Consider the following 10168-nt stretch of genomic DNA (forward strand, 5'->3'; position numbering starts at 1 on the left):
CTCTTCTAACCCAACTGCTCAGCAATTTCATTGAGTGCCCAAAAGTTCTTGTGTTGTGAGAAAGGGAGAAAAGTACTTCTTTCTCGACCTGCTCTATCCCATGCATAATCTTATAAACCTTGATCATGTCACCCCTCAGCTGTCATTTCTCCAAGCTAAAAAGCCCCAAGCACTTTAACCTTTCTTCATAGGGAAAGTGTTCCAACTCTTTTATCATTCTAGTTTAGGGTTGCCAAGTCGGGTGTTGCGCTGCAGCAGGGGACTCCCGGCTGGCGTCTTGAGCGAGCGCGCACACGTCACCCGGAAGTGCCGTGATGACTCCGGGCACACTGGGGGCGGGTCCAAAACCATCAGAGGGAAAACCATAGAGTTTTCCCTCGGATGGCCATGGCCCCGCCCCCAGTGCCCAGCGTGGTCGTGTCACTTCCGGGTGACGCGTACGTCAGAATAGAACTCCCCCCGGGGCCCGATCCGCCTGATCCCTGGGGGGACTTGGCAAGCCTATTCTAGTTGCCCTCTTCTGCACTTTTCCCAATGCTATAATATCCTTATTCCAACAATACCAAGTCGTTAACCATCATGAAATTATCTCAGCCATTGTTAAAATTAAAACTACCAAACTATTCCATCTGCTCTAGGGTTGCCAGCTCTGAGTTGGGAAATACCTGGAGATTTTGGGAGTGGAGTCTGGGGAGGGTGAGGTTTGGGGAGAGAGGAACCTCAGCAGGGAACAATGCCATAGAGTTAGGGTTGCCTTTCCTGTATTTCCATGATGTGTAGTGCTTTCATGCCAATAAAGGTTTTGTGTGTGTGAGTTAGGGTTGCCTTTCCCCAGCTGGGCAACAGACACACGGGAAACCTGGCAAGGTTGAGTAAACATGTTAAAACAAAAACACATCATTCTGATATGCTACTATGCCTTCATATATTCATTTAATTCATATACTTAAATATACAATAAAGACCCTAGTGCATCTTATTAATTATAATACATTGATAACAAAAACCTAAAGAACAATATATATCTTGTAGAAAAGTCCACAGCTACAGAGAAGAATATGCGGACAGGATTCAATGCTGTAGACTATCTTGCTTTCAGATGAGAGAAGCAGCAGTCAACAATGCCAATATTGTAGGCTGTTTTGCTTTCCAAAAAGAGATACAGCAAGCATCAAAGCAACACGCCTCCCATGCAAAAGTTTCGTGTTTCGAGAAATTTTTATTTTCTTCAGGCAAACTATTTTTCCTAGAACCAAAGTTCACAATGCTACCATGGTACAATGCACAAGTCAAACAACTCTGTAGAAGGCTTCTTTGGCGTTTTTCCTCGTTTACTCATTCCCCAGTTGGGGGCAGGGGATCCTCCATGTTTGCAGGCTCCTGCCTGGTGCCAGCCAGCCAGCAGGCAGGAGAAAATCCCCCAGGAAATGATGTAGGCACATTGGTGATGTAGGGGGGCGATGCTCTGGGTTTGGGGCAGAACTGTATGGTTTGAGGCTGATTTTACCATAGAGTTTTGCCCCAAAACCAGAGTGTTGCCCCCAAAGTCTCCGACACACCTACGTCATTTCCAGGTGACATAGGCACATTGCATGGCATCACTTCTGGTGATGTGGGCACATCGCACGACAATGCTTCCGGCTGTCAGAAGGTCCCCTCATCCAATGCTCCCTCTAAGCTGTGGAGTCTTCTGAGCAAAAATTCTACTTTGTGAGCCACCGGCATTAAAATTGTGAGCGAGTGATTTGGCTAACTGCATAAATTAGTTTGCTCTGGTGCCATCCTTCCTGAGCTAAGACAAAAATGTGTGAGCCAGAAGCTAAAAAACTGGGAGCTAGCTCACACTGACTCAGCTTAGAGGGAACACTGCCCCCATCCCCCCCTCCGCCAGCATTTCCAACAGACCTGTCAACCCTACATAGAGTCCACCCTCCAAAGCAGCCATATTCTCCAAGGGAAGTGATCTCTGATGTAGGTTGCCAAGTCCTTATCCTCTGTATACCAAGGGAGTCCAGCGCTGGTCCGGGAGTGTTCGCGCCGCAACCATGTCACCCGGAAGTGATGCAACCACCTCGGGCACGCCGGGGGCGGGGCCACAATCATCCGAGGGAAAACCATAGAGTTTTCCCTCGGATGACCGTGGACCCGCCCCCAACACGCCCGACGTGACTGCATCACTTCTAGGTGATGTCCTGACGCTGGGCACGTAATCCTTCAGGTAGAATCCACTTGTAACAGATGTTATTCTTTTGTAAGAACACCGCCAATCTCTGTATTTATTCCGCTTTTTCCATATTTCAAAAGGAATATCTTTTAAAACTCTTATCTCATTGCTGTCGATTTTAAGGGTGGTTCCACTTGTAGCTTTTAGGATCTGGTCCCTGATGGGGTTAATGTTGAACCACTGATAACCTACTGTAAGATCATAATGCTTTTCTAGTATACCTTTAGATGTATATCTCTTCTTAGTATTTCCCCCTTTGCTTTTATTTTAGTGTAGGATAGTCTGCTGCTGAGCCAATGAATGGAGAGTACATCTCCAGCAATGGGGAGGGGCTGGGGCTCACTGGCAGAGCACCAGCTTGGCATGCAGAAAGGCCCAGGTTCAATCTCTGGCATCTCCAGTTAAGGATCAGGTAATAGGCAGTGTTGACAGCTCTGGGTTGGGAAATACCCGGAAATGTTGTGGGTGGAGCCTGGGAAGGGTGGGGTTTGGGGAGGGGAGGGGAGGGGCCTCAGCAGGGTATAAGGCCATAGAGTCCACCCCCCACAATGCAGCCATTGTCTCCAAGGGACTGAGCTCAGTTGCCTAAGGCGCAACTGTAATAGCAGGAGATCTCCAGGTGCCACCTGGAGGTTGTCAACCCTAGTAATAGAAGAAGAGGCGGAGATTGGATTTTTACCCGGCCTTCAGTCAGAGTCTCAGAGCGGCTGACAATCTCCTTTCCCTTCCTCTCCCCACAACAGACAACCCTTGAGGTTGGTGGTGTCAGGTTCCACAGCAAGTAACTCTTCACACACGTTTCTTAAGAAGCATTATGCTTTATTAGTGTACAAGACTGGTACCCTGTCCACAGGATTATTGTTAGGAATAACTAGAAGGTGGGAACATCCCAATACATATAGCTGGGCAAGGCAACTAGCTAAGCAAATGAACTTCGCGCGCGCGTGCAGGAAGACTCCCAGTGGGAGATTACATAATGAGCGGGAGAGTGTCATGGTTTCCTGAGAGCAGAAAGATTCACACCAAATGTGGACCCCAAACCCTCCCTACTTCACAAGGCCAGACTGATAACGGCGTCTAGCTCTAGTTCCCACGGTCTCCCTGGCATGTTTACGGCAAGCTGCTGAGCTGCAAGCAAGGCGGGAACAGGGAAGGGTAGACTACACAGATATGGCAGCTAGCTGACAGGTGGGGCTGAGAGAGCTCTCTCGAGGACTGCCCTTGAGAGAACAGCTCTGAAAGTGCTTGTGCCTGACCCAAGGTCACACCAGCAGCTGCATGTGGAGGAGTGGGGAATCAGGTTAGAGTCCGCACTCTTAACCACGACACCAAACTGGCTCTCAGACTATACAGGTGATGTGAAATACCTCTGCCTGGAAATCTGGAGATCTGCTGCCAGACCGAGTGGACAGTACTGTCTTTAATGGACCAAGGTATGATTCAGTATAGGGCAGCTTCATGTGTTCAGTGTAGTAACAATACAGGGGAAGGAGGGAACTGGGACAATAGTCCTCAGTGTAAGAACAGGGATTTTACAAGTATTTAAGGAGCGTTCCAGTTTCCATCCATGAAATGTTTGTAGTTATTGTATCACACAGGACCCAACATGTATTGCTGCTGCAAGCTATTTCTTTCTTTAAAAAAAAAAAATCAAAGCAGATCCTCACATTTCCCCGGCTAATCAATAGCTTTCGAATATCAGATACTGTCAGCTTGTAACTGTCCTCCCAGGTTTCATTTATTTTGAAGAACTGCCTGTGGCTCTCGAACATTACAGCATCATAAAACCGTTCCAGAGCTGCAGGGCTCCCCAGAACAGATTCCAATATGCCAAGGACTAGTCCTCATAGGATGTTAATAAGAATGATTGCAGTTGGATCAAAGCAAGATCCATACATCCCAGCATCCGGTCTCCCCTAATGGCTCACCGGATGCCTCTGAAGGCTCACAAGCACAGAGGTGATGGCTATGGTCTCTTGCTTGTCCAGCTTGTTTGTCCATCTCCAGTTTGAGGCATTCTGCCTCTGGACAAGGGAGTTACATTTAAAAGTAATCAGCAGGGGTCATTTCGAAGAAAAAGAGGTGCAGGGGCTCATTAGCATAACTCATTAGCATAACTTATTTGCATATGCCACACCCCCTGGCATCACTGGAAGTGTGTCAGAAGGCAACACCCACCACTCAGGCTCCACTGGACTCTTTTGGATTGCTAGCTATTGGGGGGGGTGGAACGTGCAGATCTGTCCTTGCAGAGGAGGGAGAGCTTGTACCTGAATAAAACTTGGTCTTAAAGGTGCCACTGGACTGTTTTGGACCGGGGGGCCCTCTGCAACTTACCTGGTTGCTTCTTGCTCTGACTAAGGGCTGCTGGGAGCAGGAGGTGGGGCTTGTTGCATGTGCCCGCCCCCTGGGCTCTTTACTGCCGGAGCTCTGCTCCTGTGCGCTCCTGCAGGAAATGACCCCTCGGATCAGTTCCCTATACCCATTGATAACATCTATCCTGTATGAATGGTATTATCCTTTTTTTAAAGCTCAAATGGCCAGCATCCCCAGACATTGCAGTAATCAGTTCATAATTTATTATGTAGTACGTGAAGATGAGCTTCCTTTTTATGTCTCAAACTTAATGCCAATGAATCAGTTTCATTGAATGACCTTCTATTCTCATGAGGGGCGAACATTTCTCTCTGTTCACATGGTTTGCGGTTATATGCATTTCTGCAGTGCTCCTCTTTGGCTTCTGTCTTCTTTTACAAAAAGGTCTCATTAGAGGTTCACGGTAGGAAAGACTTAATTTGCCAAGGGGACCACTAAAGTTAGAAAAGTAGCTCTGCCCAGTGTGGCCTCCTTTCTATCACGCTGTCAAACTTTCTTAACACCCTGACTCATTGGACGATGACCTCATCCGAAACAACATCATTCTCAGCCGCAGTGGCACACAAAAATAACCTTTTACAATGTTTCTGCTTTCGCTGTTATGTATTTTTCTTAAGCCTCTTGTATCAAAAATAGGAAATTACTAATGAAATTGTATAACAATTCTACTTCTGAGGTTGCAGAGACAAACACCAGTAGGACTGGAAACACTAAATTAAAGTCCAGAGTCCCAGTCTAGTTAGAGTTAGTCATGATTAAATCCCACCGTGAAACTAATGGAACAACTGGGCATTCCTAAACTAAGGCTGCAGTCACACACTAAATAGTCCACTTTCAAGAAGAAGAAGAAGAGGAAGAGGAGGAGGAGGAGGAGGAGGAGGAGGAGGAGCAGAGCGGCTTACAAAATCCTTCCCCTCCCCTTCCCCACAACAGACACCCTGTGAGTTAGGTGGGGCTGAGAGAGCTCTGACAGAAACTGCTCTTTTTCAAGGACAGCTCTTATCAGAGCTACGGCTTGCCCAAGGTCATCCAGCCAAGGTCATCCAGCCCGGTTCTCCCAGATTAGAGTCCGCACACTTAACCACTACACCAAACTGGCTCTTTCAATCCACTTTCAGTGCACCTTTCCAACTGGATTTTACTGTGGCCCATTCTGCATCTAGCATTCGCTCCATTGTTTTACCAAACCCACACTGGAGCAGAAAAAGATGCGGCTCAAGACCACATTCAAATACCCCGGCCCATTGCTGTACTGACTGCAGAATCACCCCTGAATGGCCATAAAATGGCCATAATTCTATGCAGATGGGACCATAAAACCCAAGAGATCAAAAGAAGTGAAAGCGGCCTGCAGGCTGGACAGTGCCATAAAATCCAACAATTAGTCAAAGCAGGGGTCATTTCCTGCAGGAGTGCACGGAAGCGGAGCTCCAGAATAAAGAGCCCAGGGGGCGGGCACATGCAACAAGCCCCACCCCCTGCTCCCAGCAGCCCTCAGTCAGAGCAAGAAGCAGCCAGGTAAGTTGCAGAGCCCCCCCCCCCGGTCCAAAACAGTCCAGTGGCACCTTTGAGACCAAGTTTTATTCAGGTACAAGCTCTCCCTCCTCTGCAAGGACAGATCTGCACGTTCCCCCCCCCAAATAGCTAGCAATCCAAAACAGTCCAGTGGAGCCTTTTGACACACTTCCGGTGATGTCAGGGGGTGTGGCATATGCAAATAAGTTATGCTAATGAGTTGTGCTAATGAGCTCCTGCACCTCTTTTTCTACGAAATGACCCCTGAGTCAAAGTGAAAGTGGCATGCAATGCAGAGGGGAATTTCTGCTCCAGCCTGGGTTTGCAGAATGGGCCTGTGAACTGGCAAAATCCAGTTGGAAAGTGCACTGAAAATGGTTGAAAGTGGATTATTTAGTGTGTGTGAACGCAGCCTTCTAAGTCAATTGAAGTCACCCTTCTGTCAGCTAGGCAGTTGTCATAGCTGGTGGAGGGGGAAGAAGCTGATGAATAGCTTAGGCAGGCTTTAGCTTATTCCCTGACTGGCTCAGGCCCTTTGAATTGTGTATAACTCCCCATTTCGCACACTTGCAATCAGTTCTGACACAGAGTGTGTGCACAGATGACCTGCCTTTACTGTCTCAATAAACTTGAACCTTTCTGAAGGATCGTTATTGAGAACTGATTGCTGTGGGACCTTGCTGTGGGACTTCCTTCTAAGTCAATGGAAGTCAAGGGGCTTAGAAGGGTATAACTCCGCTTGGGGTAGAGCTTGGCAGCTCAGCTATGACTAGGGTTGCCAAGTGTGGATTGAGCCGCATCAGGGGACTCCCTCGGATGACCGTGGCCCCGCCCCCAGCTTGCCCGGCGTGCCCGCGTCACTTCCGGGGGACGTGCACGTCGGGGTGGAGTTCCCCCCGGGGCCCGATCTGCCGGTGGCGGGGGACGGGCATCTGGGGCGGGGGTTTCCCCACCCCCCGGGGGGACTTGGCAAGCCTAGCTATGACTGACTAAAGTCTCAATGTTTTCAATGGGCATGACCATAAATTAAGTCCTATTGACTTCACTGTGACTGACTTCCATATAATTATGCATAGAATTATGTTGTCGATTACAATAAATTTTAACTAGGGCAGGTCCTAGATGGACAACTTCTCTTATGTTCAACTTATACCATGAACAAAACTTTGTTGACCTTCAAGGTGCCCGGCTGGACTCACACTTTGTTCTGCTGCTTCAGACCAACAGGTTAACCCACCTGACTCTTTCCATATGTTCAGACTGTTTAAAAGCCTTATCTTTGGAGAAATAGTGGGTTTTCTCAGGGCTATTTTTGGGAGGAACGCACAGGAACGGAGTTCCGGCTGGCTCCCAAGTTGGCCACGCCCAGCAGGGACTCATTAGCATAATAGGCCACACCCAACAGCAGGAACTCATTAGGATTGACTACATTAGGGGTGTGTGGCATAACATGCAAAGGAGTTCCTGCTACAAAAAAGCCCTGGGTTTTGACAACAAACAAGGTAAACAGAATAAGAAGCAAAAGGTGGGTGTGGCTGGATGAGCACACTTCTGGTAACATGGGGGTGCGGCATAATGTGCTAATGAGCTGTGCTGTCGGGTGTGGCCCAATATGCTAATGAGTCCCTGCTGTTGGGTGTGGCCTATTATGCTAATGAGTTCCTGCTGGGCTTTTTCTATAAAAAGATCCCTGGGTTTTCTTAATAGTTGTAAAAGGAAACTTAGGTAGCAATACTGAAGAAAGAGAAGCACTGTAATCTCTCTTCAAAAGTATCAAAAGGTGTTCAGGAAAATGGGACTAATGTATGTGTTTTTATTTATTTATGGCTTTTCAGTCAAATCCTCCAGTCCTTATATTGTTCTCTTGACATTTCCCTGCCATTTTTAAAGCAACTAGAATACCTGGAGAGGATATAAAGTAGTAAGGCAAACAAGACTTATTATACAGTATGTCAAGCAGGGGTGGTTGAAGTTTACCTGAAAAAGTGGCTTCCTCATTCCCCCCCCCAACTATCAATAGCACTCGGGGCAGATGGTGGCCGCCACCAACATCTGTAGCCCTGTGTCACACTTCTCCTCTGTAATGTATCCAATCCAGACAAGTCCAGAGACAAACGCAGAGCTTTTGGGGGCTAGGTTCCCGGCCGAGAGCCTATGGGACTCTCGGCCACTGTAAATAACCTATAGGGAAGTAGGGGTGTGTTTTGGTTGGCAGTTCTCGGGGGATACAAGCCGGCCTGCGAGCCGGCCAAAGTCGTCTTGTTCCTGATTGAATAAAGTACGCTTTGCTGAAATCACTCTCCGTCTGCGTACTTTTTCATCCTCTTTCCTCCATTTCGCCCTACTTAATTTCTAGAGATGATCAGCGTAGGGTTGCCAGCCTCCAGGCGGGGCCTGGGGATCTCCCGCTTTTACAACTGATCCCCAGCTGACAGAGATCAGCTCCCCTGGAGAAAACGGCTGCTCTGAAGGGTGGACTCTATGGCACTGTACCATGCTGAGGCCCCTCCCCTCCCCAAACCCCACCCTCTCCTGGATCCCCCCCCCAAAGTCTCCATGTATTTCCCAACCCAGACTTGGTAACCCTAGATCAGCGAGTAACAGAAAACTCCACCTCACTGGCTGCTTCTTGCGACATAATTTTAAAATCATGTCACTGCTTCCACCGCACAGCCTTAATAAGTTCCGTATTGTAGTACTAATACCTTTTCAAGTGGTTTGCAAGATGTAACTGTGTACACTGGGAGTACATGCTACACATAACTAACACTCTTAATATGCATGGTCTCCATTTTGCCTGAGTAAGAAAATGTATGTATTTTCAAGCTTCATAACGCACAAACCCTGAAAAATATAATATTCTGTTCTCATGTGCCAGAGCATGAAGATATGTGGTTTCCCATATTTATACAAAGTGACAACCTGACTTATTGGGGACATCACACATAGCATGCCCTTTAAGCATGAACAGTGGGATTCCTCTAAACATATTTCTTTAAAAGATCCTTCCATCCTAGGGATGCCAAACCCCCCCAGTTTGGCAGGGGTCCTTCATTTTGGGGGGGTTCTACCTACTGCTGGCCAGCTGGCTGATGGGGGAAGCCGCGCCCCCAAGCCCCAACACCCGCAGCCACCCCTCTCCCTTCTCCCTGCACTTAAAGGGGCTCCCTTTAAGTGCAGGGAGCTGGCATTTCCCATACGCCTGATCTCCAAGCGGAGATCCGGTGTGCGAAGCCTTCCAGCTCCCTGCACTTAAAGGCGCCCCTTTAAGTGCAGGGAGCTGGCGTTTCCTCGCTTGCCCACTGGCGGGGGGGGTGGACGTTCCCAATGTGACATCATCATTTCGGGGATGCCCCGCCCCCTTCGGGAACACCCCCCAAAGTCCCCCGCTGGGGGCTAAAATAGACTTGACAACCCTATTCCATCCATATCACTGAACAATGGGGCCATAACAGTTCAATAGGAGCTTATGGATAATAGGAGTAGCATCGCTTGTAATATTCTTAATCTTGCGTGTCACAGTGAACTCTTATTGAGCTGAAGAGCTGAAACCATTATCTAAAATAGCTTCAGTAGGCCTCATTGAAGAAGACGCAGCGTTGTATCATATTCTAATACCTTCTTCTAAATAACCAATTCATCAATATCAGTATTATCATATCTATAACGATGAACTCTTCAAGGGATAACGTATTTTGATTTTTCTCACTGCCAGTTCCTCAATGTTTTATCGACAGGGGACCAGATCCGAACACTAGACTTCACTACAATATATTTCAAAGCTCAATACTTGTATTTAGAGTACTGTATTGCTTTAGTTTACGATTTTAGGTGCATTGTTTTTGTACCCAGTTTTACCTTTGAAATAAGTTATGGTTTCAGCTTTCTGTTAGGAGAAGGAGGGTTTTTTCCACAGAAGCTGTTCTCAGGCCTCTTCAGCCATTTATGTACTTCAGCCATTAAAACAGAAAAAGCCAGGAGAAAGGAGGCTTACTCTGTAGCTGAATAAGTCACAAAGATTTAATATAACCTCTCTCATTATCCTAAGCTTTA

This window comes from Gekko japonicus, unplaced genomic scaffold (assembly GCF_001447785.1).
Source record: "Gekko japonicus isolate JY-2015 unplaced genomic scaffold, Gekko_japonicus_V1.1 scaffold2656, whole genome shotgun sequence".
NCBI classification, from domain to species: Eukaryota; Metazoa; Chordata; class Lepidosauria; order Squamata; family Gekkonidae; genus Gekko; species Gekko japonicus.